Raw genomic sequence first — 15447 nt, 5'->3', positions numbered from 1 at the left:
GTATACATTGCTGAATGGGAAGCTACTCTGTAAACTTTCACCAAAACCACAATAAAATGTTAAAAAAAAGAAAGGCCTAAACACCTATGAATAAATTTACTAAAAAATACTTAAGTTCTCTAAACTAAAAACTATCAAATTACATTGAAAGACATTTAAGAATATAAAAATAAATGGAGAGATTTCACATGGATTTTAATATATATAATATTTTTAAAATTTTAATTCTCCTCAAATTTACTTATAAGTTCAACTCAATCACGGTAAAATTCTAGATATCTTTGTATCGTAGAAATTGACAAATTGATGTTAGATTTATATGAAAATCTAAAGAAGGTAGAATAGCCCACTTAATCTTGAAGAAGGACTAAGTTGTAAGACTTAGACTACAGATTTCAAAACTTAATATATAAAAAAAATTAAGGCAGTATGGCATTAGAGTAAGGCAAGAAAATTAGACAATGAAATTAAATAGAAATTCTAGAAATAAATCCAGATATATGGTCATTTTATTTTCCTCACATGAGCCAATATTATTCAAGGAGTACAGACATATCTTTTCAGTAATTGATGCTCAAGTAACTGGACATCAGTTTGGGAAAAAATAAAAACAAAAAGAAATGTTTGCCTTGGTGCCTTTCTTGTATCACACACAAAAGTAATAGAAGTTGAACTGAAAGGCTTAAATGTGAAAGAAAATATAGGAGAATATCTTCAAGATCTCAGGATAAACAAAGTTTTTTGACATGTAGCATTAAAAAAAAAAAAAAAAAAGGAGTAAAATGGCAATCCACTTGCAGCCAGGAGAAATAAAAATAAAACAGCCAAAGAACAACAAAAATCTGTTAATGAAAAAAAAAATTATAAAAATTGACTGAAGTCTTGATAGGCTTCTCAAATTTACCAAGTAAACAGCAAACAAAAGGTAATGGCATCATAAATGACTGGAGAAATAGAAATCACTAGCACAGTGTGATATAACTGCACATCTAACAGAATGGCTAGTATTAAAATAGACCGATAATGCCAAGCACTGACAACGTATTGTCAGTCACATTGCTAGTAAATTGGTATAGCCTCTTTAAAAACCTATTTGGCAGCTTCTAATAAAGCTGAACATATGTACACAATGACCCAGCAGTAGAACAACTGGGTATAAATCCAACTGAAAGAGTTCTTAGGTCCATTAAAAGACATATAAAACATGGTCGAGCCAGCTTTTTTTTTTTTTTTTCCCTACAACAGTCTAAATTTGAAATAGTCCGAGTATCTATCAACAGTTGTTGTTAACTCGTGGTGACCCCAGGAAAAACAGGATCAGACATTTGTCACCCATAGGGTTTTCACTCCTTGATTTTTTCCCAAAGTAGATCACCACACCTTTCATCCTAGTCTAAGTCTGGAAACTGCTGAAACCTATTTAGTGTCACAGCAACACACAAGGCCCCACTGACAGATAGGTGGTGGCTTTGCTTCAGGTACATTAGCTGGGACTAGAACTCGATTCTCCTTGATGGAAGACAAGAATTCTACCACTAAACTACCAATATCTCATCAACAGGAAACCAAAAACAACCCAAACCCATTGCCGTCAATTCCAACTCACGGAAACCGTATAGGACAGAGTGAAACTGCCCCATAGTGCTTCCAAGGAGCAGCTGGTGGATTCAAACTGACGAACTTTTGGTTAGCAGCCTAAGCTCTTGGCCTCTGCACCACTAGGGCACCAACAGTAGTATGGGTAAATATATTGTTTTGTATTAATTTACCAAAATAAAAATAAAACAAAAAAATTGTTACAAATACTGTGGGCTAATCTCACAAACATATAGCCCAAGAAGCAAGGCACAAAATAGAGCATATTGTATGATTCCATTACTACAGATTTTAAAAAGATGCAAAAATAAGCTATAGTGATAGAGGTCAGAATAACACTCTTAAAGGGGGATAAAAAAAAAAAAAACCCATACTGACTAGCAGCAGAATAACAGATATTGCTTGTACATAAAAAAAAAAAAAAAAACACATACAAGCATACATATATATATATACACACACACACATATATGTACATATATGTTATATCTTATTTTTTTAAGAAGAAGTAGGTAATAATATCAATTGCAGTACAGGTAAGAAGTAGTAATAATGATTAAAAATTAAAATTTATCTTAATGTATATAAGTGCATCTACAATGGTCTTCTTCTCTATACCCAGATCTTTGTTTTCATTTCTAACATTTAATAGCCTAAGGATAGACAGAAGAAGACTTCTAAGGACATAAAATAGGCGTGTGGTCAAATAATAAACTCCTTACTTTGTGTTCTGGAATCAGATTATCAGGATTCTAACCACAGTTCTGTTTGACCTTATTGAGTTGCCTTCTGTAAGCTCCAGTTTTCCCATATGTGTTAAATGTAGACAATAGAGTTTTTTCCTTATTAGAATTGTTGTGAGAATGTGCTGAGTGAAAATCTGTAAAGAGTTTGACACTTAGAAAAGGCCCGATGCATTTTAGCTATAATTGTAATTTGCTCAAGAGAAACTACAATTACCAGATTTTTGATATGTAGAGCAATCTGTTCGTTGAATCACTGCCTTTATTTGCTTCTCTGTGGACAATTAAACAAGGTGAGTAGAAGACTACTTTCTGAAGAACTTTTTCAATTTTATTTGGCTTTCTAAATATCCAGAGAAAGGACTTTTTTTTTTTTTTTTTCCAACTTCTAAACCATATATTTATCCAACGGATTCTTATCTTTCCATTTTGTGAATACTTTCTTTCCATTTTATAAATGTTTATGTATTTCTCAGGAAAGATGCATGCTTTGTTAATTGTACATTATTATATTCTCTTACCTTTCATAAAAGTAAGTGGTATGCATATTTGACTGCAGAAATAAAATTATATCCCTTTGACCTAATAATTCTGCTCTCAGTTAACTATCCTGTGAGAATTAATAATCAAGGATGTAGCCAAATGCCTATGTATAAAATAATCATTGTAGTACAGTTTATAATGAAACAAATTTTAAAAAGTAAAACTGAACTATGCAACAGTATGAGATCAGTTAAGTCAATTCCATGTAGTTAAATAATTTTATGTAGCTGCTGATAATCAGCTTTTATGAGAATATTTATTACCCATGAAAATGTTCACCACATACAACTAAGAGGAACAAAAAAATCTAGATACAAACCAGAATTCACAATACAACTCACACACACACACACACAAATGTTTTTATGTTTTAGGTGCCACTGTGTCAGTTCCAACTCAAAAGGACCCTATGTACGACAGAGTGAAACCCTGCCCAGTCCTGCACCATCCTCTGAACTGTTGCTATGCTTGAGACCATTGCTGCAGCCACTGTGTCAGTACATGTGGTTGAGGGTCTTCATCTTTTTCACTGACCCTCTACTACACCTAGCATGATGTCCTTCTCTAGGGACTGACACCTCCTGATGTGTCCAAAGTACGTGAGATGTAGTATTGCCATCCTTGCTTCTAAGGACCATTTTGACTGCATTTCTTCCAAGACAGACTTGTTCTTTCTTTTGGCAGTCCATGGTATATTCAATATTCTTTGCCAACCTCACAATTCAAAAGTGTCAGTTCTTCTTTGGTCTTCTTTATTAATTGTCCAACTTCCACATGCATATGAGGCAATTGAAAACACTATGGCTTGGGTCAGGCACCTTAGTCCTCAGGTGACATCTTTGCTTTCCAACATTTTAAAGAGGTCTTTTGCAACAGATTTGCCCAATGCATCTTTTTATTTCTTGACGGCTGCTTCCATGGGTGTTGATTGTGGATCCAAGTAAAATGAAACCCTTGACAACCTCCATCTTCTCTCTATTCATCATGACGCTGCTTTTATTGGTCCAATTATGAGGATTTTTATTTTCTTTATGTTGAGGTGTAATTCATAAATACAAATACAACTTGTAGATTCATACATCTGGAACTGAAACATCAAAATTTACCAATTATTTTGTGAACATAGTTTATGAGTGGTTTTTTAAATTAAATTTCTGTATATTTTTGGTGTTTTATAAGCTTTCTGCAATGAGTATATACTACTCTTTAAAATTTAGAACTAACATACAAATCAAAAATGCTATTAAAAAACAAATACAGTGAGGTTATGCTCCCATTGACAAAAACTTAATTTCACCAGCTTTCAGAAGAAGAATCAGGAAACAAGAAATAACACCCAGAAATTCAGAGCATTATACTTATGAATCAGTGTATAAAATTCCCCCTTAACATTGGACAAAATGAAAGACCTGAAAGGATTTTTACAGATTCTTCAAGCTCTTGCAGACAGTCTCAAACCCATTGAGCCTTGAGCTTTGATGCCAGGTATTACTCACCCTAAGATTATTTAAACCCTTACTAATAGATGATGACCAAAATTAGAATCCTTCCTCTGGAGATGAAATAATGACAGCCTAAGTGAATTTGCTTCTTCTTGAGGAAAGTCTAGGAACAAGGCACCACCTGGTTGGTGTGTGTGCACATGTCAACGCATAATAATTCATCATGTCCTTTTGAGAACAATAAAGTGGCTTCAAAATTAAAAGGTCAAGTTTTGATCAATATATTTCACAGGTCTGTTGGCTTTGCACTGAATGTTCTTCCTAATGTTTTCTAGAGTAAAGGGCAATGGACTATAGCTGATATTTCACCACATTCTAATCAATCATGATGGCAAATTTGAATGAAAGTTACACACACTTCGGTGAAGTATTAAATGGAGTTTTCTAATGTGGGTGGCTGCACAATCCTCCCAATTATGTTTAACTGATGTCTTTTATTGTGAGGTGATGAATGCTGGTGTATGGCTTTTAAAATTATTTTCTATAGAAAAATAATAAAAATGGTTATTTTTATGCAGCAATAATTTAGACAGCATTTGACTCCCTCTATCTCTGCCACTGTGTCTCCAAGGGAGTTGTAAAAATTACTTTCTACTGATATGCTTTTGCCTTTTAAAGTGGGAAAGCTGGGATTGCTTTTCAGAATTTCCTACAAGAAGTGCTTGTAAGAGAAAAAGATGAACGAAAAAGCCATAGTCTGCTTGATACCAATGCTGTGGATATTTTTAGAGTTTAGCCTCTTAACAATTGGGATATATAGCAATCTTTTTTAAGGAATTCTCTAGAGCTGTAGAACACTGGCCAGAGGAAAACAAAAGCTCATTTGTTTTAAGAAATAAATATAGAATCTATAATGAACTGAAAAAAAAAAAAATTCTCACAAATCAAAATCCAAGCTTCCCTTCTTCCTTCCTGTTTTTTATTATTATTATCATTAATGTCTTATGTAAATAATACATATTAGAAAAGAAACAAGTAACATGCTGGACAACATATTTTACAGCTTTGAAGACCTGAAAATATAGGAAAAATTATTGATAGACCTGATGGCTTTGGTCCTCTTGAGTTCTGAGATTTAATTTTCTTGGTCTGCAGTTTGAATCTGCCAGGTGCTACTTGGAAACTCTATGGGGCAGTTCTACTTTGTTCTATAGGGTTGCCATGAGTCAGAATCGACTCGACGGCAGTGTTTTTTTTTTTTTTTTTTTTGGAAAGAAAGGAAGGAAGGAAGAGAGAGACGTGGTAGTCAGCCTCTAAATTGCCACCCATGATCTCTGCTTCCTGGTGTTCGAGCCCTTACATAATCCCCTTGCCTCAAGTGTGGGCTTAATCTAATGATTCTCTTCTAACAAATACAATATGACAAAAGCAATGGGTTGTCACATCCAAAATTATGCTACCAGGTACTCTTGCAGCTCGCACAAGCTGTTGCATAGTTGCTGACCCACTTCATTGGCTTGGACTAGAGCATGTCTACAGCTGCCCTTACTTGTCCACTCTCCCCTTTCTATCTTCCTTCAGCTTTTCCACCTCCTGGGAAAAATGTGTGTTTAATTCCATGATGAAGGGTGCTGGCTTCTCCTGCATGTTATCCAAGTTGAATGCAGTGAGAGGCTGACATGCATTCCAGCTCATCCTTATGGGTTCCTGTTCTTGTTTACGGGCTCCTGTTTATCCTCATTTTCTCCCACTTTACATCCATTGTCCCTTCCCAACTGCCTGTCCTGGAAACTTGAAGCTCCAGTAAAAGGCACAATGGCAATATATTTGCAGAGACTGTTTAATCAGCTCCCGAAATCGCATAATGTAAAATCCGTACAAATCCTCTCACACGCACAACTTAAAATAGATGATAAGCAAGTTACAGAAAATCACAGATGTCAAAAAAGGTGGTTTAATATGATAAAATCAATGTATTCACCAAATTAAGACATTAAAACAGAAAATTCTTTGATCTCAGTAGATTCAAAAAGATAATTTGAGTAGATCCAATGTAATTCATTATATAAGCATATATCCTTTGCAGCAAACTAGGAAACAAAGGAACTTTCTTGCTCTGATAAAATATATTTGCAAAATTTCCACCAGCTTTCTGCTTCCAAGTAGAATGGAATCTCTACAGGCCAAAGCTCCTGCTGCATCAACAGGATAAAATCAGATATATTACAGGTGTGAGGTTTTAAAGGCCCCCAGGAGCAGGGGAAACTGTGACGACATATAATCCAACATTTCAGAGAGGAGAGAATGATTCTGAAAGTGAGTAGATAATTGCCAGCTGGCCAGCTGTTTCTCTTGCTGTTGTTGTTGCTGCTGCTGTGGTTGCTGTTCTCTTGGAAACTTTTTTAATTCTGGGCTTGGGCTGAGGATCCAGTTTATCTCAGGCAGATAGATAGAATATGCTGGAAATTTGAAAAACTTTAGTGAGACGACTGTAGTGAATAAACTGGAAAATTGTGGAGACTAAAATGCAGGATTGGTTTTCCTCAGGTGCATTTTCTGTGGGCTGCACAAGAGGCTTGTAGCTGGACAAAAGTAAACAGAGAACTGCTCAGCATTCTCCGTATGCCTAAAAGACAAAAATGAATTAGGCCTGCCCCAAACTGACAGCCATTCTCCCTCTCAAGGCATTTGCCAAATGTTGAAGGTGTGTGGAGGAAGAGGCTAAAGAGCTAAACTCAAAACTGAAGGGCTAGATGGATCTCCAGTAGGCTTTCAATGACAAGGAGACACAGCCCTGACAAGCTCCCAATAAAAACTCAATGAGGATGGGAATGGATGGCGCAAGCTGGGTACAGGAATTATCACAGAATTCAGGATGGTGATTACCTCTGGGGAGGAAATGATGATGGGATAGAGGACATGCACTGGGGCTCTTCTAAGGAATTTTCAATAATATATATGTTGATAGTGGTTAAATAAATATCTTAGTTATCTAGAGCTGCTATAACAGAAATACCACAAGTAGGTGGCTTTAGCAAACAGGAATTTATTTTCTCACAGTTTAGGAGGCTGGAAGTCCAAATTCAGGGCGCCAGCTCTAGAGAAAGTCTCTGTCTGCTCTGGGGAAAGACACTTGTGTCTTTTCAGCTTCTATTTCTAGGTTCCTTGACGATCAGGAGGCATATATCTTCCTTTTTGTTTGTGTTTGCTTGCCTGCTTGCTTAATCTGCTCTTTTATATCTCAAAAGAGATTGATTTAAGATATCCTACACAAATACTGACTCGTTAACACAACAAAGAAAACCCAGTCCCAAATGGGATTATAGCCACAGGTATAGGGGTTAGGATTTAAATATTATTTGGGGACACAATTCAATCCATAACGATAAGCAGTCGCTTTATAATAATTATTTAATTACACCTTCCTGGTTGATGTATTCTTTCACGTGGCCAATATACATCACAATAAAAAGTAAAACAAAACCATCTGGAAATTACAGAAGTGATAATAAAAATCAAATATAATCACTCTCAAGTCACTGATATTATAAGGTCAGATAACTCAGAGGAAACATAAAACAATGTCAGAAATTTGAATTTTACAGATAAAATGGTTAACTATAAGTCACCCAATCATTTTAATCAGAAACGATACAAGTGAAGAGACATGTAAGGCAAGGTCTAGGAGAGGTTATGGAATGAGACTTCCATTGTCACCAGAAATGTGTCATGCTGTCCTATACATGGAAAATCTGACCACTCCACGTAGCCCAAAGGAGAAATCCAAGGCCCAGGGTTCCTTACGAGTCATTGACAGCCAATGTATATGCATGACTGGAACTTCAACACATATGCATAAATCAATGAATATGTATGATTGAATCCATCATGCACCTTCCCTTTCTCAAGTTTGCTGCCAGAGTGGGGCAAAATTTACACATGTTTAAGTGTTACCTGGCTATTTTATAAAACAAGGACACCTTGATTGCTGGCAACTCCAAGGGCAATATTCAGAACCAGAGACAAAACATTAAACCAAGTTTTTTTGTCCCATAGTTACTTTACCATAAGCTAATAAAATGAATATAAAACAATTGTCCAGGAGAAGAGTGTCTCATGAGTTATCAGCTTATTGTATCTTATATAAATAGCCTAAGGTCATTTTTTTTGGCAAAATGTACTCCCTTTACAAAAAGTAAGTACAATATTTTTACAGAAATAACATGTGCCTTCTATGTTTGCCAACCACACCCTTCCCCCCACCGGGTACTTTTGTAAGCGCCATTATGCCAATTTTTTTTTACCAGTTGTTGTAAAAAATAGCATAGCAAGGTTGTGAAAATGCCTTGTGGGGTTAGGGCGTGGTGGGGAAACAAACATAGAAGGTACTCATTATTTCTGTAAAAATACAGTGTGCCAATAAAATATTAATGAAGTCCTTAAGCCAAAGTATCTGTTCACATTTTATTGAAATTGTCCACATGTCTGAACTGAGGGAAGATGAATGATATTCACTCTTCGTCATGGTTCAAGTTAACTTTTGGTTAGAAATATTCCTTCTTGTTTTTTCGATAAATACGTTGTTGCTGTTGATAGGTGCCCTCAAGTCAATTTTCAACTCATAGAAACCACACATGACAGTAGACCTGCCCCCATAGAATTTTCTAAGCTGTAATCTTTATAGGAGCAGATTGCCAGGTCTTTCTCCTCTGGAGTTACTGAGTGGGTTCGAAAGCCTGCTTTGATTTAGAAGCTGAGTGCTTAATTGTTGCACCACTGGGACTTCTCTTTCCATAAATATATTAGGAAAAAACTGGTTCATGGGATTGTCATACTGTACTGAAGTTCTAATTGTATCTTCTTATGGACTCAGAGATTAAATAATGGAATCACAGCATAGTAGAGGCTGACAGAGCCTTGGATATGAAGTTTTCGCAACTCACACTTTTCTTCCCTCACGCAGACATGGTGCCAAATGTGAGGTCCTTGACCTTCCTGAAAATTGATACCCATCTTCGAGTAGAGATTTGAAAGTTCTAATAATAACATGTCAGAAATAAAGTCGGCATTACAATTAATAAAGAATGGTAGTCATATGAAACTTTTTGTCCCATCTTTGTCTTAAAAAAAAAAAAAAAACACCTTTGCCATTAAGTTGATTCCCACTCATAGTGACCCTATAGGACAGAGTAGAACTGCCGCATAGGGTTTCCGTGGAGGGGCTGGTGGATTCTAACTGCCGACTTCTTGGTTAGCAGTCAAAATCTTAACCACTGCGCCACCCGGGCTCCTGTCTTTGTTCCATGAGTCCTGAAATTTCTGTCTCACTGTAATTGTGTTAAATCCAAGTGTGGTCTAACCCAGATTCCCTGGGTGGCACAAAAGGTTAAGCACTAGACTACTAACAGAAAGCTGGAGCTTCAAACCCACCCACAGGTGCCTTGGGAGAAAGGCCTGGTGATCTGTTTCTGAGAGGTTACAGCCTTGAAAACCCTATGGAGTGCAGTTTTACTTTGCAACACATGGGGTTGCCATGAATGGGAATTGAGTTGAAGGCAAGTTTTTTTTTTTTTTTTTTTTCTTTTAATGGACTAATACAGAGCAGACTCATAAGGTGCCCTGGTTACACAGTAAACACTCTGCTGCTAACTGAAAGGTTGGAGGTTCAAACCCACCAGCCATTCTACAGGAGAAAGATGTGGGACTCTTAGAAGCAACTCATTAGCAATGGGTAATACTGAGCAGGGAGGCCTTCTCACTCTTGTAATGTCTCAATATAAAGGCAGGTTCTCAAGGATGATTTTGGTGTTGTAAAGATTACTCTGACTATAAGACTTAGCACAAACCTGGTTCCTATGAGGTAGAGGTCAAAAAAAATACCCACATTCTCCAGTGTTTTTTCTTTGTTTTTTTTTTTTTTACCATTTCCAACACCAGCTGTTTCTCCCATGGCGCTCTTTCTCGATTGGGCTCAATAATTCATTGGAATGGTCACAGAGAATTCATGGAAACAGCATAACCGCAGAAGATATACAAAGGGTGCAGTTCGGGAGGGATCCCAGTACAGAGCCTTAGTGTCTAAAAGGAGACCCGTTTACTTCTCAAAGGGGACCTGTTCACCGTTTCTGAAAACCAGCGTTCATCTCAACCATCGGGAAACCTTCACACAGGAAATTAAATAAATCAGTTGGCAGACTCAGTTATTGGTCGCTCCTCTCAGCTCTAGGCTCAAGGTTCGGTCTTTATACTCTGCTGGAAACCCTGGTGGCATGGTAGTTAAGTGCTACGGCTGCTAACCAAAGGGTGGGCAGTTAAATCCGCCAGGCGCTCCTTGGAAACTCTATGGGGCAGCTCTACTCTGTCCTATAGGGTCGCTATGAGTGGGAATCGACTCGACGGCCCTGGGTTTTGGTTTAGGCCCCTGTCTAGGTGTGCTCATTGTCTCTACTCCCTCTGATACCATTGCAGCCACTGTTCTGTGGCTGTGTCAGGTTTACCTGGTGTGGAAGGGTCATAGCCCAGGACCCATGTTCAAAGGACGAACTCTTGGTTTTTGTGGATCATGAAGCCTCACCTGAGGCTTGTGTTCTAGGGTTTAGTACTCCTTGTTAATTACAAGGCAGTTGCCTTAGGTAGACTGAAGGGGAAGGGGCTCACGCAATTCCGGTAAAGGTCAGCTACTGGGTGGGTCGTAAACCAGCCGGTTACTTACAATCTGCTTATGTGCATAGCAAACTGATTAATCACTTGCAAGCCCCTTAACGCAGATAGTAAACTGACCACTCACTTGCAAGATTGCAGCCCAGCCAATCGTTTTGGGAGAATTACAAACCCGGAGCCAAAAAGGGAGTATAAATAAGCCCATTACACCACAAGTGTTAGTCATTTCTTTTTCCTTGATTTTTATTTTTTTTTTTTCAAGATAAATGTCAAGAAATACATTTCACCTTCTAGCAATGCAGTTTTATATCTTGTCGATTTTGCTCAAGTGAAGAAGAAAGAGGGGAAGGAGATTTTGACTTTATAATATGAAAGAAATGCCAACCCACGTTTAAAAAGTACTCTTCTCTAAAGCTTTAACTATTTTGGAATTTTCAGTTCAATCTACAATCTTTAAACTATCAAAAACAATTTAGGTAATTTTGATAGAGTCAACCAAAATACCGTTACTTTCAAATGCTGCTTAGAACACTCCGTATCTTGAAACTTTAAAAATGAGGCATCAATTTTAGTCCCCTTGCCGTTTCAGAAATGTAATTAAACATCCTATATATTGGCTAATCTGCAAATAATACATCTGAGATCGTTTGTGGAATTTCCCTCCTCCAGACTTCTATTCCAAGCTCCACATAAGAAGCTTCTTGGGAGTTATAGTTACCACACTTTCCTTCTATGGCTCAAAATTTTGAAGGTTACCATGTAGCCTCATGGGTTTACTTTTTTTAATATATAAGAGGATGAGATTCAGAGAGGGGAAGGTAGACCACAGGGATTACAGAATTTTTATCAGCTTTTTGTCAATAGGTTAAAAAACAAAACAAAAAACTTTCCTAAGTACCTACAGTTCACTAAATAGCATTTAGGGATAACAAATAAGTATAATGCTTGGCTGTTGAGAGTAGAAACCTCCAACATATAAATATAGGTAAGACTAAGTAACTAAGTCAAATTCTCTGCCTAGATCAGTGGTTCTAACTGAAACAATCTTGCCACCTTCCTCCCTGAGACATTTGTCAATGTCTGGAGACATTTTTGCATGTCACACCTGGACCGGGAGGTGGTGGTGCTACTGGTATCTAATGGGTAGACTGTAGACATACTGCTAAACATCCTGCAATGCAAGGACAGACCCCAAAACAAATAGTCCAAAATATCAATAGTGCTGAGGTTGAGAAACTCTGTCCTAGAGCATGACCCGTGGTGAAAAAAACTGTTGTTATGCTTACTATTGCTTCTGTATTATACCATGACTTCCTGGAGAATGAATGAGATATTTTATTCATCTTTGTCTAGAAATTAAGTGGAAAGAGAAGACTATGTTCTTCAAGTAGCAGAGAAAACTACTCAAAAGGATGTCTTTAAATTCTCAATTACAAAAATGAACATCATGCTGTTTTATAGTAATATTTAACCCTAGGAGGGAGGGAAGCCCTGGTGGCACAGTAGTTAAGAGCTCGGCTGCTAACCAAAAGTTTGGCAGCTGGAATACACCAAGCGCTTCTTGGAAACTTTATAAGTCAGTTCTACCCTGTCCTATAGGGTCGCTATGTGTAGGAATCAACTTGAGAGCAAAGCGGTTGCATTAGGAGAGAAGTATTCTTATCTCCACATTTTACAATAAAGTGGTTTATTGCTGCCTACCATACCGGCCGCTGTCGATTCCATTCTGACTCATGGCGACCCTGTGTGTATCAGAGTAGAACCACTCTCCACAGGGTTTTCAATGGCTGATTTTTCAGAATTGGATTGCCAGGCCTTTCTTCCAATGTGCCTCTGGATGCACTCAAAACCTCCAACATTTTGGTTAGAAGCCAAGCACATTAGCTATTTGTAGTGGCTAAAAACAACAAAGATCTATTTTCGCACAGTTTCTGTGGGTGAGGAATATGGAAACAGTTTAATTAGACCCATCTGACTCAAGTCTCCCATGAGGTTAGTAGAGAGAGAGAGAAGAGTGGGAGAGAAAGAACTCAAGATGGAAGATGTAGCCTTTTATAACCTAATTTCAGAAGTGACATCACCTCACTTCAGTAGCATTCTATCCTTTAGAAGTAAATAATTCCAGCCCACACTTAAGGGAAGGGAATTACACAAGTGAAGACCAGGAAGCAAAGGTCATTGGGAGCTGCACACCCTATTTTATTGAGTAAGACACTGAGATTCAATCAGGCACAATGAATTCGTACCACTCGTGAAAGATTGATCTGATACTTGAACCCAAGGCTCCCAGGACTATGTAGTTAGACTTCTCTCCTTGCAAAATGATATTGAAATAATTTGAGTGCTGATTTATGAGGTCATGTATTTTATTACTTTACTTTAACTTATTGATAACATCATTGTGATTTATTTTCTATCTCCCTCAATTAGTTAGGTTTAGGTTTCTTTGCTTATAACTACATATAACTACCACTGCGGTAATTACCAACTATACAAAACAGATTTTTATTTCACTTTCACATAAAAAAAAAAAAGTCTGGAAGTAGACAAGCCAGAACAAGTAAGAAGACTCCATGAAATGATGTAATGATTCATGGTATGAAGAACAAAGGAAAGAAAGGTATCTTCCTACATGAGGTTAAGAAGATACTTTCTCATTAAAGAATGTGTATACAGTAAAGTAGGAAGAAAAAAGGAAAGACGATATCATTTATAATCTCATTTCTCCAAGACAAGCACATTTTAACATTGCTTTGTATTTTCTTCCCTTGATTTCCTCAGTTTATAGTTTGAGGATTATTTCTTTTTTAATTTAACAAAGGTTCATGTTATGGACTTGAAAAAGTGAGGATAATCAGTGTGTTTTAGGAATAGAGACAAGATAGCTAGCCTAGGCTTTAGGACTCTATGAAAACAAGGTAAGTTAACCAGAGATAGGTTTCCTGAGTTCATAAGGTGCTTTTAGGGAAATTTTCACAGTATATGCTGCATATGTACTTTAGAAATTTCATTTGGAAGTTTGGACTATTCCAGGCAAGGAAATAGTAGAAGGAAAAAGATAGGAGGTTGAACTGAAAATTTAGTCATGGGAAAACAACACTCTAGAGAATGGCACATGTAAAAGGAATGGAAGAAAAAAAATGAGACAAAATAGCATTGTAAAAATAGGAAACAATGGATGTGGTGTTAGCTGGATAAATAGCTGACTATAAGATTTTTGCCCTTTTTGAAGGATATGAATGTCATGAAATTACAGGTCATAAGGTAGGGCCATGAGCTATAAAGATAAGTCATAAGTAAAATCAAAGGGGTTTGGAGACCACAAAGCTTATGAAAACCAGATCAGGAGCTTCACCAGGAGTTGCTATGTCAGGGGCAGAAATCAGAGGGGTACACCATTGGAGGCTAGGAGATGCTGAAGTCAGACATTGGTCGTATCCATAAAGTCACTGAGAGGGCCAGACAGTCACCTGCAACCATGGCCATGGACAACCAAGCATCCAGAGTGAAGTAGAGTGAGTCTTAGGGAATCTGCAGGTAATTATGATTTGGAAAATGTGAAGAACCCAGGTAGTTCAGTCATGGCACATGATCAATGTTTGGTTGCCATGAGAGATTTTGTTTTTGCATTTTTTAATTTTATTTTAATATTTCCTGCCTGGGAAAGAACTAGTGTCGTGATGCAGACCACTTGAGAACTGACTATACCATTTTGGGTAGTGTCTTAGTTATCCAGGGCTGCTATAATAGAAATATCGCAAGTGAGTGATTTTAACAAGAAAAATTTACTTCTTAGAGCCTGGTAGGCCAGAAGTCTGAATTCAGGGTGCCAGCTTCAGGGAAGGGCTTTATCTCTGTTGGCTCTGGGGGAAGGCCCTTGTCGTCAATCTTCCCCTGGTCTAGGAATTTCTCAGTGCAGGGACCCCAGGTCCAAAGTGTGCACTGCCCTCCTGGTTCTTAATTCTTGGTGGCATGAGGTCCCCATGTATCTCTGCTTTCTTCTCTCTTTTATATCTCAGAAGAGATTGACTTAAAAACACAACCTAATCTTGTAGATTGAGTCCTGCCTAACTAACATAACTTCTGCTAATCCCATCTCCTTAACATCATAGAGATAGGATTTACTATACATAGGAAAATCACATCAGATGACAAAACGGTGGACAATCACACAATACTGGAAATCATGACCTGGCCAAGGCGACACATATTTTGGGGGGACACAATTCAATTCATGACAAGTAGTGAGAATATTGGTGTCAGATGTCAGTGGGAGCAAGAGTACGAAAGATGAGTTAGCAAGTGTTTTAGTTATTTAGTGCTGCTATAACAGAAATATCATAAGTGGATGGCTTTAACAAACAGAAATTTATTCTCTTATATTTTAGGAGGCTTACAGTCCTAATGCAGGGCATCAGCTTCAGGGAAGGCTTTCTATCTCTGCTGGCTCTGGGGAAAGGTCC

Source organism: Elephas maximus, chromosome 2 (assembly GCF_024166365.1).
Source record: "Elephas maximus indicus isolate mEleMax1 chromosome 2, mEleMax1 primary haplotype, whole genome shotgun sequence".
NCBI classification, from domain to species: Eukaryota; Metazoa; Chordata; class Mammalia; order Proboscidea; family Elephantidae; genus Elephas; species Elephas maximus.
The sequence above is the reverse complement of the archived record's forward strand: the minus strand, read 5'-3'. Positions refer to the sequence as shown.